The sequence below is a fragment of the Hoplias malabaricus genome, chromosome 4 (genome assembly GCF_029633855.1).
Source record: "Hoplias malabaricus isolate fHopMal1 chromosome 4, fHopMal1.hap1, whole genome shotgun sequence".
NCBI classification, from domain to species: Eukaryota; Metazoa; Chordata; class Actinopteri; order Characiformes; family Erythrinidae; genus Hoplias; species Hoplias malabaricus.
Window position 1 is genome coordinate 35,212,722 of NC_089803.1, and position 22,614 is coordinate 35,235,335.

Genomic DNA, 22,614 nt, shown 5'->3' on the forward strand with positions numbered 1-22,614 from the left:
TACTTTTATTTGCTCATTTTGAATTAGATGCCAGAAACACATTCCAAAAAACAAAACAGAAGAGTGGTAAAGATGTATAATCCTACAAAAAACAAATTAGGTTAATTGGCAACAAGTAAGAAGGAACCATATATAAACCTATAAAAAGGATCCAGATACACTGCAGCCTTTAATATGGAGCGAAGCAAGGTAGAAAATTGTCCTGGGCCTGACAAATCAAAATTTTTATATTAGTGCACATGGCATGGGAGTTTTGCACATCTGTGAAGGCACCGTTAATGCTGAATGATATATACAGGGTTTGGACCAGCATGCTGCCACCCAGACTATTGTTCCCCCGGGAAGAGCTTGTATATTTTAATAAGACAAGGCCAATCAACATTCTGCATGGATTACAATGGCATGGCTTGATAGTAAAAGAGCCTGCTGCCAAGCTAGTCCAGACCTGTCACCCAATGGAAAACAGTCGGTGCGTTATGAAACAAAAAAATACTATAAGGGAGGCTTCAAGCTGTTGAGCAGATGAAATTTTGCAAAACGAATAATGGGAAAACAGTTCACTTTACAAAATACAGTAATTGGTCTCCTCAGTTCTTTGTTTGATGTTGCTGACATCAAATTAAAAACAAGGTTTTGAATAAAATTTGCGTAGCGTCAAAACTTTTTGAAAGGGAGCTTGTACATAAGACTTTACTTTCAAAATCCAAACAAAATGCTTGACCAATTTTAGAGTGGTGCAGAAGGAGTGGACAACGTAGCTATAAATTGTTTACTTAACTCAGTGTTAAGCATAAAAGATAAACTACATCAAATTTCCTCAGCACCACAGCATACATTTTACAATGGCAAAATGGCAGCCTGGCAAGCTGCAAGGACTACTTGAGGAAAGGAGAGGGTAACCATAAACTAGAAGGACACAAATAGGATACATGTAAATCATATTATCACTTTTATCATTAACATTACTATATCCAACCACATTTGTACTAGGCAGAGAAACTAATCTGTGTTGCAAATTTAAAAAAAAAAAAAAGGAAAAAGTGTTGGCCTTATAAAGCTCTCTGAAAACCTTAATGCTCTATGTCTACACGTTGAAAATAGTAATACTCAGTTTTGCATTCCAAAACATTCACATCATTTTAGTGTTTTCTGGTAATTACTGCGTCACTAGGATTAAGTATCAGTCAAATTTACAATGTAATTATTTCTTATACCACTCAAAGTCACTATATCATGAAGAACATTCATACTTTGGCTTCTATATAGCAGTTCCTTTCAAACCTTCACACTACTAAAGCTCTTTACTGCTGTAGCTTCCAAACCTGCACCTCTTAAATCACAACAGTTTCCTGGCACAGATTATTGATCAATTAAACACTTAAATGAAGTCAAGAGCAGCCAGCCCTCAGCCCTTCAGGGGCTGGTTTCATCCTCAGCTGATTTCCAAATGAGCGCAATTCAATAAATCATCTTTAATAGCTCCACCCATCCCCCCACGCGCCAGATGTTACTGCAGGGAACCCAACCCAAGGAGTGTAGTTCAAGCAGGAAAATCCTGACATTTACTAGGTAGGTCGAGCGAGTGAGTGAGTGAGAGAGCGAGGGAGAGAAGAAAGACAAAAAGGGAAAGACTATAGTAGAGACCCATGCTCACATGTGGTTACCAGTGGAATTTCAAGCAATGAAGGTGACCACAAACAAACACACCACAACCAAGTGCCTTCTGTTTTGACTGCAACAACACATTATTTGCACAGTCATGCATAATCAAGATTTGAGGACAAATAACCATGAACAGACTCAGGGAGTGTAGCCAGGCACCTTCCTGTAGAAAGCCTTTGGAATAAGCCTGGAGGTCTGGAATAAGAATAAATCCAATGCATGGACTCACAATTTATTTTCTAAGCACATTTAAGTCAGGTCTAAGCACCCCAGTTTTTAACTGCCTGAATTACTTGTAAAATTTGACCAACTGATATTCAAAACCATCTAGATTAATCAAACAAAAAATGTACTTTTCAAAAGTTAGACTACTAAGAGATACGGCTCAACAAGACAAAATTGCAGTAGTGGATTTTGCTATTCACAATCTCTAATATCTACCCTTTTTGTTTCTCCCCACTGCCAGATAGAGCAGCTTCACTTCTACCTTACTATTTTACTCATAAACATGTACATGGGACATGGGTAAGTGGGGCACTTGAGACGTTCTGGAGCTTGGGGAGGACACGCTGGAATGTGGGGTGCGAGGAGACAACCCTGGTCGGCCGCTCCAGTCATCACTATTCCTCCCTATTTCTGTGGCTGCATTTTATAGCCTTGGTTGGTGGAGCTATTTGTCTCACCAAGAGCAGGAGCCATGGAGCTGGGCTACCAGGACTGCAGAGTACACATCCAGACCATGAAGGCCAAGCCTGCTTATAACTATGGAGCAAGATAATCGTGCAGTGGAGACACTGCCAACCAAGGTTGGACTGTACATTGTTTATATGTAACTGGTTATTTAGCTTAGCAGATTATCTAATCTTATTTTTGCTGACCTTTTGCCAACGTGGGACTAATAAAAGGAATCAATCAATCCTCCAGAAGTTATTAATGATCATTTCACTCAATGGATTCCATGGACTCAATGGACTGTAAGAATGTGAAAAATTACACTTTATAAAAAAGATCCATGTGTTAATTTTTTGTAAACACTGTTCAGTGTCATTGTGTGTCCAAAACCCACCTTGAATCACTAGGAGAAAGGTAGAAAGACACAATGGAGACGGCACCACACACAATGGCATGGAAATACATAACTAAGGACCTGGACCCAATATGTCACATCTAAGCAATTGTGTTCCAATATAAAGCTCCAAATTAACCAGATAGTTCAAAAATCCTGCTTAATCAGTTTCCAAAACCAAACATTTCATCTCTCCTCAGATAAAATGTACACACTGCAGACAGGAGAGTGATTGCTGACTACCTAGTGATTTCAGATAGTGACGGCCAATTAGTGGAGACAGGTAGCGAAAGAGGCTGACATCCCACTGTCAGTCTGGATCTGGCATTCCTAGGGGAAGCAAAGGCTAGTATGTGTCTAGCTTTTCTCTGTTTATTTACTATGCACTAAAATTCTTTCATTTGAAATTGAATTTTTTTAAATCATCCACAAATCTCAATTGAACCACGGTTTTCAAAAACATTCAGACATTCACTACAGTATAAAATACTTGTCTACACCTTCTCAAAACATGATGCAAAACATGATCTCAGTCAGTCATAGCTTGATTCATAAGCTGCACCTGTATGGAAAACTCGAGGATCACCTGCTTTAAATTGTGGTCACATGCGACAGTAGACTCGAGACTGAAGTCACCGTCTGAATGCTTAAGTTACGAGCCACAGGGACAGAGCCATTATGATGGAGTTATTTATCTCATTGTTAGGACATGGAAGAAGAGGGACCTAAACATGCCCAAAACAACAGCTACCACAATTCAATATGAATATCTAAAAGTAAATTATTTAAACGGTGCACCTATGCTCCACCCAGATACTGTGTTGGGCCGTGTTTAGACAGTCTTTACATTTAAACTGAAAGCACAATTCAGTGTCTATCACAATCTAATACTAATTTGCATAAACACATATCACAGCACTCTATTAAGAGCTCTGATTAAAAATATAATGCATGACACCAAGTCGATCACATCTGGGACACTAACACAATCCTCTTCATTCTTTAAAGCAATCTTAGATCCAAAAGAGCAACACAGAAGAAATACAGACCAGACTGAACTTCTACATCACCTAATTTGTTTACTCTCTAGATTCTGTGATTTTGAAATCTAGCTGAGACAGACGAATGCATATCAGCCTTTTATACCAAACTGGTTTTAAATGGAGACATTTTTATCTATCTATTTTTTTAAATATATAAATTTTCACTGGAGCTAGAAACAGCCTGCTAAAAATAACACAGGTGGGCCAAGACTGCTTGCTTCCGAAAGAAACTGGAACACCCAGAACGTCATTAGGACTGTCATCACATCAGCAGCACTTCTCACTGTGTTCATTTGCACTGTTTAAAAGAGCCATGCATCACCATCGCAACGGCATGAGTGAGTCTCATTAAGCGACAGGAGAAGGTCAGCAGCTAAGTGTGACAGTACACAGACAAGCTTTCCAAGAAATGTGAGAGGATTCTAGAGGTACCATTTGGCAGCTATTCTGTCTGAGCAACCTAACCTCAACAGTCTGATGAAGTCACTAGTGAAGGTATCATTAGTCTGTCAAATAAAGCAGCTCTTATGTTCAGTTTGTCAGTAAATAAAAGAATGGCACCACTTCAATTACCAGCACTACTCAACCCAATAAGTAAAGCATCATTAAAAAAAATTATATTTAAACTGATTGTGCTCTGGTTCTAGATGTTGACAAGAAACCAGCATAGGTTTGAGTTTGATGTCTTTAGTTTACTTCTTCGGTTTTCTACAAGAATCTGAAGCTGGCCGTACGCTACATAAGCCTCACTAAGGCTTCATTTGAAAGCCAGTTTATTGTCCATCATAAAAAGCATTTCTACGCATTGCTGGTTTGCTGCAGGTGGAGATAGATCAGAGTGGAGACTCATTCAGAAATGAAAGCAACCGGTGTCCTACTCATAAAATAAAATGATTTAAACAAACCAGCTGCTCTACTCTCCATTATCTTCCAGTGGCAAGTCAGACTGCAGGCAAAGAAAGGATGCGGAATGTCTGTTTTAAAAACAGCTGAATTTGATTTTTATGCATACTGTTATGAATTAATGTCTGCTATCCATTAACAGAGAAGCATTTGTGAAGGAAAAAGAGAAAAAAATGAAATAAAAAAATCAAACCACATAAGCAAGTGTAATATACAGATCACTTAACTTAGGCCTTGGGTACATGACATGACTTTTAAAGTCAAAGCAGAATATAAATATTCTGGTATCTCACACTACACCAGTGCTTTTCGCTGATTTTTAAAGAGGCTGGAAAAGTCACAAACTAGACGATTTGGAATAATACACTACACAGTTCCAACCTCCTGCTTAAACAAAGAAAACACGCACCCAGACACATGACTCTTATTACCTAGGAGATGCAGATATAAACATGGATTACAAAACCTAGCTGTGGTTGCTATTTGTAAAGAATCCAAAGCAAAAGCATGTTTAAAAAAATAACAATAATAAAAAAATAAAAAGTAAAAAATAGAAAGTGTTTGAGGAGACGTGGTCAATGCAATGTCTGCACATTTCAGAAGGGAGTAGCAATATGTTCTACAATAGATTAGTTTCCACATTAAACATTTCAGAAGTATCAGACTTGCAGCAGTAGTGGAGTCCACCATGTCACTGCTATATCATTTAAGCTGCGATGAAAAATAAGATAATATTAATAATAAAGATAATAAGAAGAATAAGAATAAAGCTGAAATAAAGCTTTAATGACTTGTGTTGTTCCTGTTCCAGATAATACTTAGGTCATTGGCATCTAGCACTATGTAATATCTTGATGTTTTCCATCATTTGAACATTTTACACTTGGAAACATTGCATATTGCCATTTTCTGTATCTACCTCTTGTGTTTATTTTGTGCTGTATTTTCATTGGGACCCATTCAGACTTGAGGTAGTGGAGAGTTTACACCAAGAGTCTACATCCAAATTTGGAAACTTCTGATATGCTCTGAATAGCTTGAACGTGATCTGGAGGCTAAATATCTGGGACTAAGCCCCTCACACACTACCTGAACACCCCACCCCCCCCCTCTAATCCACAGACTAGAGCCAACAAGCACAGACTCTGCCCAACTGAAACTGGGGCTAGAATTGCACTACAATTCACAGAGTGGAACACTGAATTTAGTTTAAAGAATGTTTTGATCTGCATATGAAGTTGTACATTTCTTTTTAAACCGAACAATTTCTTTAAAACCTTTAAATTCCCAGGCTTAACACAAACTAAAGATTCAGCAATTACATGGAAAAAATTAAACTGAATGAACCATTTCATAGTTTAAAAAAATATATAATATATATAAGAGGATAAGAGACATGGGCCTGCCAATAACTGCTGGCCATTAGAGGAATTAAAAGAATTACCACAATCTCTCAAAATCTATAGCAAAAACATGCTTCAAACGTATTTAAAGGTGACAGTATGGAAGCACTTGCCTTTTCCACACAATGAACAGATCAGGGAATTGATTTATAGCCTCATTACAGGCAAGCTGGACATTTACTGCCATTAATCATGAATGAGAGAAATGGGTTTTCAGGAGTTTCAGCAGTCAGCACTAGCACAGAGGTGGACAGGACCACATTTCATGGTCAAAAGCTTGGGCTGCTTATTTTATACCAAGCTCTGTCACACACAGATGATGAGCAGTGTTAAATGAATTGGGAGTAGCTATTATGTACATCAAATTATGCTTGCGATCCAAAAAAAAACACATAAATAAATAAAATAATGTTGTCAACATTCAAATCTGTGGTTTATACCAGCAGCCTCTCAGCGTATACCGTCTCAGCTCAAGAGCACTGGAGTACAAAGCTACTGGGTTAAATCACAGAGTAAAGTATACTGCAATTCCTGCAAATGGTTCAAACATCACATGACATAAGCTGAAACACAGTCAAAGTTAAATTACTGTTCACTAATATCATCTCCAGGTACAATAAGATATTAACTATCAGTTATTATCATTGCCCAGAAACTCCATATCGGTAATTGTTTTTATTCTGAGAAGCGTTTAGAACAGGTCATGCCCAAGTATGGTATGGAGCTGGTATTTAAAACTTGTATGTTTATCATATAAAGTCTGATGTACACTGGACACAGGGTCTAAACTATTATACCATATTTATGCCCTGTTTTCACTAAGCTCACTGTTTGAAATATGCCTCATAAACACATTGAAACAAAAAGATCTGTGGCCCGTACCCTGGCCCGGTTCACTCCAGTCTTTAGACAACGCAGTATGTATTTATGCATTTAACAGCCTGGCACCAAGCTCTTCCTTACATCAACCACATGTGACTAGTCGGAGCAATGCTGACCGGGGGTGGGGCAGATTGGCCTGGTTTTAAGATGGTGATGCTTTCCTTTAAGACTAAGGAGGCTCTCACCAGTCTGCCAGCTGTCTAAAGAATCCACAGCAATGAACCCTTCAAGAAGCAAGACACAAGTCTCAGGTCTGCATGAGCACAAACAGGAAGAGTCCTGTGTTCTGCTGATGGCCTCCCACTAGGCATTGTTCAAATCACAGTGCCCTTGCCTCATCGTGACCCAGCTGAGAGGAAACATGTAATTGTCTACCCCATTGGGAATTTGCCAGAAGAAGAGAAAGGCTGTCCACATGAATAAGTGACTGAAGCCGAGACATCACTCAAGATTACTCTTCTGCAAAAAGGGCATCAATTACATGATGCCAATTTAAGAGCAGAGAAAAAAGGATGTGTCAAGAGCTGCTACGAGGGAATTATTAATGAAGACTAACTCCAGTTGATGAATAAGAACATCTAGAACGTTTTTACAGCTTGGAACACAAATTACTTCAATCCAGGCCCGGGATGGTCACTGATAAATGTGTTTTTTCCCCATTGTGTGATAAATGCTTTGGCACTAGTGGAATCTAATGAGCTGCACAATCTCAGTAAGGTATTCTAATTATTGTGCATTACTGTAATAGCTGTTGATTTTAAGTAATGACTAGTGCTAATACTGTTACCCTCAGCTAAAACATCTTCAAGAATGTCTTAAATATAGAGATAGCTGAACTGTTTTGCTCTTTTTCATGTTATAAAATGACCCTTCTGGTGTTTTTACAACAGAACACGGGCAAGTTTCCCCAAAAACCTTAGTGTTAAGATGATCTTAACAAGGAGAGAGAGAGCATTCAGTCTGATGATCACTCTATTGTTTAACAATCTTCTTTGTTCTAAGAAAGGCTTTTGGGAAACCCAGCCCATATTTGTAAGATCTCAGGGTAGTTTACACAAGCCAGATAAGATTATTATCTTTGGCTAATGCACTAGTGGTGCCAGTTAAAAAAAAAACTGCCATCAATGTTTTATCCTTTCATTATTCTTCTATAGCGGCTTCATTTTGACCTAATTTGCAGTGAATCCCAGGACTACCTCGAGTCACAAAGTGCAGGGCAGAAACACACCCTGTACAAGGCATTAGACCACTGTGTGTGTGCGCCACACAAATGTCCACACACACACACACACGGATGGGCCTGTGGACAATTTTGCTCAGCTATTCCACCTACCAACATGTGCTTTTTGATTGTGGGAGGAAACCGGAGCCCACAGAGGACTATCATAGATATAAACTTATATAAACCTCTCACAATATTCTGCTTCTCGTCAGACTCTCATGGGGATTTCATTGATGAACATGGGCAAGAACGGCCTTTTATGACAGGAAAGCACGGTCTGTCTGATGTGCAAACTACCTGCTACAGATTGTTTCTGTCTGACATGCAGAACGAGACATTTTTTCAAATAGAGCTATAAGAGAAGGGGAGGGGGGGACAAAACAAAAAGAAAAACACAAAAACAAACAACTGTGGGAGCAACCGTTGAAAATGTGTTAGTATCACATAAAATCGGATTAATCTTTTAGAATAATCTGAATAAATATGTGAAAAATGTGAAAACTATGATTTTTACCCCAGTGTCTATGCTGCTCTGAAATGAGTCATGTTGCACAGAGTGGGTTACTGACTAGAAGGGTACATTTCACATTAGTCGCGCAAATCCCTGTGCACAGACGTGAGTTCACTCAATGAACCAATCAAACCTGAGGTGACAATATTCTGACAACAGGCTTCAGGTACAAAGGTTATAAGATGCTCTGTAATACTAATACGGAAACTAGAGTCGATGTAACATTCACAGAAATTATACAGTATGTACAACATAGATTGTATAGGTCTAGAGCTACTTTCACTTTGTTATAACATTAACTTATAATCCTAACTAATATCGACACATAGCTTTCATGCCTTTCAAAGAGCAGCCTCATGCTGAACAAGCAGAGGTAGATATGAAGGTTTCATGGATCTCTGCATTTGGTCATGCAAATGAGAGGTCAATTCATAGGCACAACGGATGTGCTTGGGTGCATGAGTACTCAACCATGTATGGGTCTAGCATTCAAGCATGAAAAACACTATTTAGCAACTGCATGTCAACTTAGCAGACATAAAACCTACAGGCTAACAATTAAATGAAAAGGAGATTTTATATTAACCTTTTGCACGCATCTAACATCTACATTATTTTATCGTTAGTGTGGGAAAACCAAAGTGTACCTGAACATCAGTAGGATGTAGCTGGCTGAGAGGGCAGAGAGAGACCAGCTGGCTCTGGCATGGCTTTTTTTATAAGAAGGTTAACTTCCTAGACCAGAAATACCCTCTGACAAACTAAAATGTTGACATTTTGAGTAGAGAACACTTGGCACATAACAGGATAATCCTCATCAAGATCCAAAGTTGTGCAGCTTAGTCTTAGTTTTTAACTCATCTAAAGGGGCAGCTTCCCATTTACCACAACTATTTTTGAATAATACTTTTCTGAATTTCAACTCTATACTTATCGTTAAAAAAAAATTTGGCTAGATCCCTATGCCAATTTTGGCCAAAGTCCATTTTTCCCTTTTTTAATTTTAATTTCCATTTGTTCATCAGATCTGTTTGTTAACATTTTTTTTCCATAAATTTAGTATGGCTTAAAAATTAATCAGATATCCTGTGAATAACAGATACGATGGGAATGCAAAAAAAAGAGAAACAGTTGTACTCTTGTGAACAGGCATGATTCTGTGAAGATTATGATTGGCTAATCAATGGTGCTCGCCATTTTATGCATCCAGATTCGTAGCAAATCTGTAATTTTGTATTTTTGGTACCTGGCACCTGGGTCGTTTTCCACTACCAGCTTCCCCCCCAAAAAAATGCATCGATCGACATCACACAACACTGTCTCTATGAGGAACAGCAAGTTCTTAAACCCAATATAATGATGGGGAAACATTAAAGGTTATTTACTTGTGGGTTATTCCCATGTGGTTTGTCTATTTTTTGAGATAATACATGGCTTAGTTCAGACAGATCAGCGTAAGTGTTTCGTTCCTGTTTGCAATGTCCAGTTCTCACTGGAGTCTTTTGTCAATAGTCAATCCAAGGAGCGTTCGAACCTCTTCAAAAGACCTCAGTGTTATTTAATGAGCTGCCATTGTGAGTCAGATGAAAACAAATACGAACACTACTGTAGCTTGGAGATTTTACAAATGGCTAGATTCTCTCTGGCCACTCAGCACTCTGCAAGGTTCACATGTCACATTTTAGTTGCTACTTTGCTCCCCTGGAACCACAAGTGAGCAAGCAAGTGGTGTCAGGTACCAAATTTGCCTAATAGAAAAGCATAAATGCTGAGTACAGTTGAGTAGTGTAGGTAGCATGGAGTGGAAAAGCACCAATATATTTGTTTTTCCTTCTCTGCAATGACACACCTGCTAGTGGAAATGTACCATAACTGTTAGTCATTCTCCCACATTATTGATGGCCAATAAAAATTATATGGTGGTATCCTGGTATATACACTTGTACCCTCCTTACCCTGGATATCTACTACTCAGTGTTGGCAAAACTAATGTCCTGGTGGCAACATTAAAAGGTTTATCTTTATAATCTGTCAATTGACCTGACCGAATGCACAGACCGAAGACAGATAAGCTGAGAGCAGAGTAGTGTGATTTCACATCATCTGCCATTTACAATCAGTGAAGGAAACTGGGAAAGAAAAAAAACATTCAAAATGTATAAATATATAGCAGTGGTGTTTGAAAGTAGGTCTTCAGCATTTCCTCATGTCAGAAATCCTTCCAATAATTCGAGTGTTGGAAGAGTTTGAGAAACTCCATATTCCACTCAAATGTCATGCTGCCAAGCCAAAAAAAATGTGCAAGATGACAGGCTCAACCACGCTAAGTGAACCAATTATATTTAGAGACATGTGTCTGACTTTCACAGCATCATATCTGACAACACAGATAATAATATAAAAGATGACCAAATGTGAACACAAAATGTATCCCGATTTAATTGATTTAACATATAATTTAACCAGACAGGCCATTAAAACCTGTCAGGCACCAACATGTATTTTAAGGTAAAGGGGACATACAATATAAATTAGTCATAAACACAAAATAAACAAGAAAATGGCAGTTACCTTTAACAATTCAAACAATGTGTGTTGACCTTTAGTGCAGTTAAACAGTAAAAACAGTAAGCATGTAGAGTTGGACATAATCAAGATATGGATGCAATCTGAAGGTAATAAAAAGAATCTCATGCTGGGAAAATTTCTGAATCCTTTCCTACTTCTTTTGCTCTTAGTTTTCCAGCTCTCTCTGTGTATATTTCCCTGTCATTCACTCTCCTGTCAACCCACTGGTTCAGCTGCAGGTCAGCGGCTACAGCAGACACCCATTCAGTCTAACTAATCTGTCTAAGAGGCCCAGAAGCAGCAACTTCGTTAATACAACACAGCAGCTCGACTACATCTAAATTAGTCTATAGTGAATGGTGAGGGCTGAAAAGGCCAGAGGGAATCAACACTAATCCAGTTCCTCAGAAGGCCAGTAAACAACTGTAAATCATGACATAACACATACCCCCACAGCTTGTGAAGAAGCTCATATCAATCTGTGAGAACCAGATAAATAAAATGGCTAATCATTCGCCCGACTAAAGCCAACATTAGTAATGCCTTCCTGAAAATTTAAAAAGCCTTCAAAGTGTAAGATGCAGCCTAATAGTTACAGTTTCTGGGTGATTAGTATAGAAAATTACTGGGAATGTGATGGGATTTAATTGGGGAAAAAATGCACATTGAGATCAAGCTGTCCAAACTAATGTCTGTTTGGGATATTTTTCAAGAAATTGAAAATCATTTCTAAATACAGAAACAATAAAGAATTTTGAAAAGGTCAGAGAGCAGCTCCTACGCTAAACAATCAACTTTATATTTCTCAATTTTTCGGTCTTATTATTATTTCCTCTCTTTACTCTAATACCTATAGGTTTTAACTCAATAAACACTTTGTAAAAATCATCAGTTTCTTGGCTTCCATGAAGCTTGAAGCATTATATAAAAGCAAGGCAATAACATACGGAGCACACCACCAAATCTACAGTAGTACTCCTAGCCCATCACAGTGACTGGTATACACAAAAAACACAAAAAAATATCTAAAAGAGTTACTGTGACCTAAAGCTTACGATCTGATGAGTAAAATCTGATTTATTTCATTTTCCCAAAGCCAAGTTAAAACAAAGACAGGACTGAATAGTATTATTAATACTGCCATATCCATAGAACCAGCCCATAATCATGCAGCTAAATTCTAACACTGTCTTCACTCATCTTTCCACCGTCTCTAGAGACATATTGTTTACTATTCTTTACGCAGCTCGGATGTCTTCGCTTGTGTCTTATCAATGTCTGCCAAGGTGTCTGTGATTGAAAACATGCTTTGTTACAAGTTAGTTATAAGAGATGGGGCCAGACTGAATAATGTCAGTTTCTAATCAGTAATAAATACTATATGTTCCTTCCACAACAAAAAGTTTACCATAACATCAATTCCTTGCCAAGGACAGGAGACTGAGCAGGCAGGAATAGCACACACAGCTCTGGCATGGCTTTTTTACTAACTACAGTAACTACTCCAGCTGATGTCAGCTACTCCTGGAATCACTGAAAATAGATTACCCTGAAACTAACACTGTGGCACAGGAGAAAACCTCATTGACCTTGTGTTAAAGATGAAGAGTCCTTATTAGCAGCCAGGTTTTGTACTGGTTAGTGTAGGCCCTTAAGATCATCTGAAGTGGCAGCCAATACTCATCCAACGCTAATTTCCCATGGCTAATTCTTTGAATAAATATGTTTAAGTTAAAGTCCTGAGAGCTCTATACTTGTTTAGGACAGATTTGCCTCTATTTTGTTGATTCCTTTTCTATTCCTTGCCTGATGAACCCAATACTGCTCATTGATACATTAACACTGTTCATTAGAATCATCCATACTTTACAATATTCAATATTTAGCAGTAATAACTACAACCAAATATTCCCTTCGGTTACAGATGTGCCACTCACTGAAAGAAAAACTGATCTTCATACACAGCAGTTCCAGTGGGTTTTCAAACTGTTTATTTCATGACTTGCCACAGCCACTCAAAGGAGTTCATGTTTGAACAGCCATTCTGAAACTTTGAGCTTCTTGTGCTCCTCACATTGTCCTTTGATTACTTATTTATGGGTTTGAGGTCATTTTCAAGCACCAAGCAGAGGACAGAGGCACCTTTCACTCACCCTTCTACTCACCACTGTAGCCCACAAAAAGAAACAACAAACCAAGCCCGTCAAACATGGAGCAAGCACTATTTCAAGCTACTGCAATTTAAGGCAAAAGCTGTGTCAGTCAGGCCTGCACAGATGTGCTACAGTGTAGGAAAAAATCAAAACCATCCAGACACTATGAGCAACGAGTAGAACAGATACCTTTCAGTTTCGTGTCAAAACCAGGGCATTAGCAGCACTTCAAAAGTAGGAAAGTCATCTGAGTTAAATACAACGTCTAGAGAAGGGGAGAAGAAGAAAAAAAAAAAGAAAAAACACCCTCAATCTTCTGCTTTGCTCTTCCACTGCACCACAATCCTCTTGGGCTCCAGCCAAAGAGCAGCATGATAACAAAATGTCAGTACGAGAGAGAGTGACTTAGCAGACCTTATCCTCAGATCACCTTGCTGCACTCAACAGCAGTGCAGAAATCTGCACCAGGCAATTTATCTTCAGGAAGCTTTGCTGGGTAAATCTGAGCCATAACGCAGCCTAATGCCAAAATGATTTCAGTGACCTATAAAATCTGACAACTAGCTGATGCAAATAATGGTGCCATAAATGTTTTCATACACAAGGAGCTGCTTACAACTGCAGTGTCTCAAGCCATTACATTGTCTTCTACCTCCAGGCTCATTTGTTTCCACATTTTAAGTTGCCTACAGCAAAACATAAAAAATAAACATGTAATTCAGTCTGACATATGTACGATTCCCTAGACTAAAATGAGTTAACAGGCTATGATGAAGTGTCTGAGAGTTTTTCTGCACCTTTCCTAATTCACTTGCACTAACATTGAAATGTAACAAATCACTGATTGGCACTTTAAAACAAAAACGTCATTAGAAGTGGTGGTTTGCCATTTTCTCATATTTCATTATGATAAATACCAGGTCATACTGCCCAGGATACATGTTATTACACAAAGACACACATTACACTTTGCAGATATGTCTCATCTTTTCAGGAGCTACAATTTCGTAAAGGAGTAGAAAGCACATGCAATGACCTTATGGAAACGTTTGTAACATAGTATTAAATGCTAATGTGTCAACTCCATACGATTGTATATGAGATTGGCATGAATCTTTTAGCAATGGAAACTGGGCTTTGAAAATCTAGACAGCATTGTGATTGGGATGTCATCTTGGAATTACCATAATTATGAGCTTCTTACTGGGGCAAAAACATTCAAGTGTCACCATAATTACTAGTGTGAAACTTCATCAAGAAAATGCCATTTCAAAAGTCAGAGTCTCTTGTAAGAGAATGGGGTGGAAAATAGTTCCCCTCAAACTTCTACCAAACCTTTCCTTAAGGCTAAATATACATAAAAAACAAAGTATTGTTTGGCAACTAACAGAGGTTCAAAGTATTGTTGACAGTTCTAAACTTTAGGGGAGGAGCACAGTTTGTAGCACAGTTAAGTGCTATAGTGTCATATAACTATCAGCAGCTTAAAAAATATCTATAGTTCAGCCCATACATAAACAATACAAGGATGCACAATATTGAGATTTTTTTTTTATTATTATTACTTATGCACAATATATCGGCAGCCAATATATTATTTGCCAATACGTGGATTTTTGTAGTTACTATTAGCGGTCTGATAGTGGAATTTTAGCTGATATTACAACCGATAACTTGGTGCATACACACTGACACCTGTAAATACACAACTATGTCTGTGTGGACGCTTTTCAGAGTGTCTGCAAAGAACCGTCTCTGGGATTAAATTTCTCTATAGTGAAAACTAAATTAAAGTACGAGCAACGCACACACAGTAAGCAGTGTAAACACACACACAGCAGGTTAAATGAATGCAAGATACTTACAACCACCACAGTGCAGGAGCCCTTCTTATATAAAACAAAAGAAAATAGATGTAGAGTCATTTAGCGTCTGAATTTATTATTGAAACACGTTGATAAACGATTACAAACACTAGCTCAAACACACTCACTCTCCCTCACTCTGAGCCAATTTATGCCGCTCTCTCCCTCACTCTCCAAAGCAAACCCGGTGCTGTATTAATTAGCGCTCACCTAGAAACATGCGGAACCAGCAGTAAATCTTTGATAAAAATATAAATGAATTACACCTAATAAACTTAAATGATAAAATCAAAAGTACAGAAATGTACAAATACTGAAGAAAACACTTATCCCATGACAACAAGAATTTGTTTTTGCTGTAATCCAGTGTAAATTTGCTTTAATTACAAAAAGATTATCGGTACCGGCTACTCAAAGATGCTAATTATGGATTATCGTATCTGCCCAAAAAAATTCCAAATCAGAGCATCCCTAAATTTTATACTAATATGATTGAGGTTAATATCTGTATCTGAGATACAGATATTAAAGGACATATTCACACCTGCAATTAAAAAACACTTTGTATAAAACTCAGATGTTGTTTCCTCGCCAGTCTAATGATTTTTCAAAACCCCAGTGTCTATAAATGATTTAAAAAAAAAATAACTGTCTTGCTCCGGTATGCATAGCTTTCTCCCTCTATCTCATCTCATGGCAGAGGCATCTGAAGGCTTTTTTAAACAACAGAGAGAACTCCAAATGTTGAAAAGCACAAACAGAGATGAGGATATTGCGCTATTCCTGCACCATAGGTGTGTAATATAGACTTATTTTGATGTTTCAGATCACATTAAGTGGAAATGTCTCCAAACTCGAGAGACGGCTATAACTTTTACCCCGAAAGTGCTACAAAACTGAGGTTTTAGAGTTTCTATGGTAAATCAAACAGTGAATTAAAAAGTTATAGACAAGTTCAACTTCAGCCATTTTTAAACAACAGTTGTTTTTTCCCCCTCAAACACACCATTTCACCTTAGGAGTCGAAGCTTCTGAACGTAAACAACCAGTGAGAACTGTGTTTCTGTACAATCTCAGACGTTAGCAGACATTTCCCGTTCATTTGTTTACCATAAGGTAAAGATCAGTTTTTTAGACAAATATTTTGTGACCATGCTGATATCAGCCCAAATTGTAAGACATTATTTTCAGGATACTGTGTGAACCTTTGATGATGTTTGAATTTTAAATCAAAGAAAGTAAAAGATGTAAATGCTTCTGACTATTTTAAGCACTCTGTGGGTTTCAGAATGGAAAATGCACAGAACAAAAACGTAGCTAAGCAAAATTTAAGCACCTATAGTGGGCTTAGCAGCATACATAATGAATGGTTTGTCTTTGCTTCCATATGAGTTTTAAAAGCCTGTGTTGGACTGCTGCTCTGGTGGCCTTATTAACTTGCTTGATTATATTAAAAAAGATTTGCAAGTTAGCTGGCTAGAAGTGTTAATAGGAGTCAACAGGGTCACTTCAAATAAGTTGGGAGCTGTGTTTGTACACAGTGACTTTAGGGCACACAAGATATTGGATTTAAGGGGAAAACATGGGGATAACTTCCACAGTGATTCCACAATTGATGTGCTGTATAATTTCAAAAAAAAAATTACCATATGCAATTTATCAACACTGAATTAAAGATGCATTCTGCCATTCCACAATATCAATTCATTATCAATATTCTTAGAAGGCTTAAATGAATAACAGGTTTGGGTTTTCAATGCAGAACTACACCCCCCTCCCAAATAAAAGAAAAAAAACAGTTAACCATACTATGACAACGATAAACACATCGTAATATTTTGGGTAACAGTGTTAACCATTCAAATAGAGACCCCATCTTTCAAAATCACTGCAGATAAAGTAAAATAAGAGTGAGAAAACCTTTTCCCCAAAATATTGTGGAAATCTGGAAGATGTAAAATGAAAGTGTGATGTATGGAATGTTCCAGCTGCTTTACTGGAGCAAATGTGTTTAAGTTACAAGGCTGAGCGAAGGCTGGGGGCTTAAGAAGTACATTTTACATAAGCTATAATGAACAACTCATGGAACAGGGCATATTAAACACAATAGTGCAAAAACAAACATTAAACTACATTTTCTGATGTAGTTTAGTTATTATATTTCAATGGCTGGGACATGCAAATACAAGTGCTGTAGATAGAACATAACCTTCTAAATAAAGTTATTGATACGATAAATATGCTTAGGCACACATGAAGGAAACTGCTTGTGTATAAATTAATAATAATAATAAATGGAATTTTTTCATTTTTAATGGAAATTTTAAATTGTCCTTTACTTTGCCTGCTTATTTGTAGCAGCACAGACACACTGTGGAATCAGCAAAACTAGAGTTGTGTGTGTTTCCTGTGTCCACTAGCTTTGTTAAAAGAATTAATTAATTAAAAAAAAAATACATTATACTAACATAATACTGGACTTATTGTTAGAAAATAATAATAATAAAGGATTCACAAATGGCATCTCAACTGAGAAACCACCATAAATGCCAGGAAAAGTACACTTCCATCTCTCTCTTTCGCTGTGTGTGTGTGTGTGTGTGTGTCAATCCAGTGTCCAAGAACACACACTGCTGTCTATCTGTTGTCAAAATATGTTATACCTGCATATTTGTAAATATTGCCTCAGTGGGACACAAACGGTACTTCATTTGTTGAATCATCATAACTGTTTTGACATGAACACACTCTTTCTGTGTGTGTGTGCGCGCTGTATCTAAGAGCACGCGCTGCTGGAATTCTTAGCAAAGCTAACAGTAGCTAACTCAGCCATAACACAAAATGTGACAAAGCCAAGGGCAGCGGATTTCTAGAGCTTTAGTCCGACACTTCGCAGATCTGAGAGCTCTGAGCTTCTGCACAGTATGCACCTCCAGCAGACACTTGAACACAGCCCGGAGAGACCCATTAAACACACAGGAGCGGCTCTCACAGTGTCCAGCGGTCTGTCGAGTCCATTTCCCCGCGACGAGCTAACGTTACCAGCCGAGGCTCAGATTCAGTGTCACTACAGGCGTCAAACAAAGATACACAAGAAGAACAGAGCAAAACACCCCCTCCCCTTCCACACACACACTCTCTCTCTCAAACACACACACACTGAGCTCTCTACTGAAATGAAAAGCAAGCCTCAAGTTGCACGGACAATGGTTATTTTTCCCTCTCGGAGTATAAACATGAGCAGAGCCCCGCCACCAGCCCCTGGTCTTCGCTATAGCTGTTAGCGTGCTAGCGTCGGCTAGCTCCTTAGCACAGTAGGAGAAGGACTCTTCCCTGCCTTCCCTCGTCCCAACAGTGGGATAAACACACGTCTGTCGGTAAAGGACCACAGCTAGACCCAGTACGCATTACACACACACTCACCCGCGAGTAGACCCCGGTCCAGTTGCTGCTCATGTGCACTCCATAAGTCCTAAAGTTCGCGGTGAAAATGAACGAAAGACCCGGTTTCAGAAGCGCTGGGCTCCTCACACAGATCACTCAGCTCCGCATACACACATCCACAGAGAGAGGAAAGACAGGTCCAGGCGGCAGAAAGGCCAGCTTCACTGCTCCGCGGCCATCACACACTCAGACCCCCGCTCAACCCTGAAGCCCACCGGCTGCTCTCCGGGCATTTCCCCCTCAGCCCCGAGCCCCGCACTTTGTGGACCTGGAGGAGAGTAAATCCCGCCGCTTCAGGACGCTCTCATGTCGCCGGAGCCCTCCGCTTCTGCCCCTCGGTGAATCTCTACCATGATCTTAATGGCTGTACGCGGCTCTCACATGAGAGAGACTAATACAATGTAAGCAGCAAGGCAAGCAGTAGAGCTGCAGCAAAACCCGGACTCTACATCCACCGGACTGGACTGGAGTGAACTGAACCGGGACGAGCGAAGATACGGACAGGATCGTCCACAGTGGACACGGACCACGCATGGGGACATGTACAGACAACTCGGTAAGTCTTGTCTTTCTGTCTTCTCTCCTTTCTTCTGTCTTAATTACAGACTACTTGGGTGTAATTCGTCTCTTTTTTTAGACTAATGCTCTGCATCTAACATTTTTTCTTTCTTTATTACTTTGGAATCTAATTATGAATGGGACATTATTGCTACATAAGGATGATAGACATTGGGTAAAAACTAATGACCACTGGCCCCATTATAAAATACATAGAACTTGTCCAGTGCTTAATTTGTAAATCAAGAGATAGATCACAGCGAGTGTAATGATCCAGGTCTGTGTAGGATCTGGAACGCCTTGACGGTTGTAGTCTTGTGGGGTGTTTGGAGATGATATTTGTCTATATAAATACGCAGAGGTGACGGCTCCATGTAAATAGGTTCCGGAACATGTGCACTCTGCCTCAAATTAAGCAGTGCATGTATCTACATTGGTCTCTTTTATCAAGTCCACTTACCAACAACCACGGCTTTAAGATGGCGTTCACAATTTTAACTAGAAAAAAAAATCTTTTTATAAAATTTAGAGGATGTTTTCTCACCATTTTCTAGCTTTTGAATCTGGATGCCTGCTCAAAACCAATCCAATGTGTTCACAAAGCCCCAGTGTCTGTAAATGGGTTATAAACAAAGTGTCTCAGTCTGGTATGCTAGGCTTTCTCTCTCTCTCTCTTCATAGACAATCTTTGAAAAACTGAGATTAGGATATTGTTCTATTCCTGCTCCATAGGTGGGCAATAGTGATAATTTTTGCCGTAGTGCTACAAAACTAAACAAGTTGCCAAACTAAAAGCTGTGGTAATTCAAAGAGTGAATGAAAACCTACATACTAATTAAACATCAGCCATGTACAAACAAGTTATACTTTCCCCTCAACCATACCATTCCACATTAAAATACACAGTGCTTCTGAATGTAAATAAACCAGAGAGAACTGCATTTCCCCACAATCATAGACAATCCCTTAAATTTGGAGTAGGTTATAGGTTTGTAGAAATCTAACCAAAAAACTCCCACCCTCTACCTTCAGCTCTACTTCCAAAGTCAGTCTCCCAAATCTCATAAACATGCACTGTTTGACTACAGCTGGAGGAGTCCATGAGAGAGAGAGAGAATTGGAAGAGAATTGCAGTGCATATCCTACTTTTCTAATTGTTTCTTTCTATCCTTTTTGTTTGTTTGTTTATCAGTGCAGGCTTTTGTAGTTACTGTTAACCAACTTATAGTTAGACAGCTAGTTTTAATGTTATGACTGATCAGTGTAGTACTATGAATCAGAGAAAGAATTTTTTTACCATTTTTTCTGACATCATTTGAAAACTCCAGCTTTAAACTAAAGTATTATAGCGAAAGAGAAATACATTTGTGGCATGATGACTTACACTGAAATGTTTTTTATATTAACATTCATTAATTTTTTTGGTCTGGATTTATGGAAATTTGTTCCGACAACAGTTAAACACAATTTAATAACACTATTTCAGCCAAGTGTTACATTACCTTGCAAAATTCAGTGTTTTCCCTGCATTAACACCTATTTCAGCCCGTAACGTTGTGTTAACCAGCTCATTTCTTGCATCAGCAGAGAAAACACTAAAATATAGAGATCTGTGTATCTTCCAGATGAGACTTAGAAAACATTGTTTTAACCCATTCATCAATGATCAGGACCCCCAATGGACCGCCAATGGGCAGGTGTCATCTGGGTGCTGGATTATTCACAGCACTAAACTGACACTGAGGTGAAGTATGTGTTTATGTGCTGTAGAATGGATCTCACACAGCAGTGTGGCTATAGTTCCTAAACAACTCAGTGTCAACTCGGGAGTTCAGAATACAATCAATAGTGTCCCACGGCCAGAAACTAACCACTGTTGACTGACCAGACAAAGACTAACACAAACTGTGCAGCTGTGGGATCGAACTATGATCTTATGAGTCACAAAGCAAAGGAATGTACGAGTACCCATTGAAAATGACATTCTGTGAATAAAAATGATTGTAAATAGCCAAATATTGTGGCTACTGTATACTGTTCTGTCTCAAGTAAATGGACACTCCAAGCCCCACACTACCTCTTTGCTCACTAGCATCTAACATTTACCTAAATATTCATGTTCCACTTCCTGTTTAAACTTTCAAAATGATAAATAATGAATGGATGGTGTTGTGAAAGATCCGTTTGAAAATGGTTACTATGAAGGGTATGCATTATGAATAAGAAGGAGGAAAAAAGATGTGCAGGTTCTCTGTATACTGTGGATGGATGCTAACTGGTGAGGTATTTAATATTAATATCAGTGCTATACAGTTGTGTATTGTTTGCACCTAAATAAAGGGTGAAGTGTCCCAGTTGCTGCAGGCATCCAAGTGCTGTGGTTCCTTGTACATTTGTAATCCAAACTTCCCTAGAAGACGGCATACTGCAGGAATAGATGGAGCGTAATCTCTAAGCACATACATGCTCTAAATAGTACAATTTAAATCATATGTAATTTCAGAATTAACATAAAAATGCACCCATGTGGTGAATGGATCTTAAAAATGGGTGGAATGCTTAGACACAAACTAAGTGTTAGCCATATACACAGACAGACCCCAGAGTGGGTGTGAGTCCCTGCCCTTTTGCCCTAACTCAGTGCCCTCTTGGGTAATGAATACAAATGTGTTTTATATAGTGGTTCTAAGCAAATTAATTCCTTTAAAGCTCATCCCTGCTTTGCCTTAAGAAGAGTGGGTCAGCTAAGGTTCCACAAGCCAAAAACTGTAGCATGAACACATTACCAGAGTGAAAATGGCACACAAAAAAGAGAGATAGGGACAATTTCCTTATATTTTCTGCATTAACAATACAAGCACAATTACTTTACATTTAGTGTGTGACAGTAACATCACACTCTAGTGGGGTGTGAATACACACTCTGGCATTAATTAATTAATTCCTCTATGTGAACTCTTAACACAGTTTTTGACTTTTTCTGAAACTTATTACACTTTCTGTCTTAAGACTGTTTCCAGTATGGTGCTAATAAGTTGACTTAAGGGACATCTGATAAAATGACCAGTCATGACTGCACAAATGTCTTAAAAATCTGGTGATGGTCTAATGATAGTTCCCATATGGTTAAAAAATCAAACAGAAATTCAAAGCTCTTTTGTAATTGATAACTGTTGTGCAGTATTAAAAATGGCAGTTCGCAATTTCATTCATTCATTCATTGTCTGTAACCGCTTATCTAGTTCAGTGTCACGGTAGGGCCTGAGCCTACCTGGAGTCATTGGGCGCAATGCAGGAATACACCCTGGAGGGGGCACCAGTCCTTCACAGGGCG

At 38.6% G+C, this 22,614-nt stretch overlaps 1 protein-coding gene across 2 annotated transcripts in view; it reads right to left on the reverse strand.

The window, feature by feature from the left end:
- Positions 1–18,916, reverse strand: part of znf609a (zinc finger protein 609a) — a 99,214-nt gene extending 80,298 nt beyond the window's left edge. For both annotated transcript variants that reach the window (XM_066668370.1, XM_066668371.1), the window contains exon 1: positions 18,702–18,916. The gene's annotated coding sequence lies outside the window, so the exon portion shown is untranslated. The remainder of the gene's footprint in view (positions 1–18,701) is intronic.
- Positions 18,917–22,614: the final 3,698 nt, after the last annotated feature.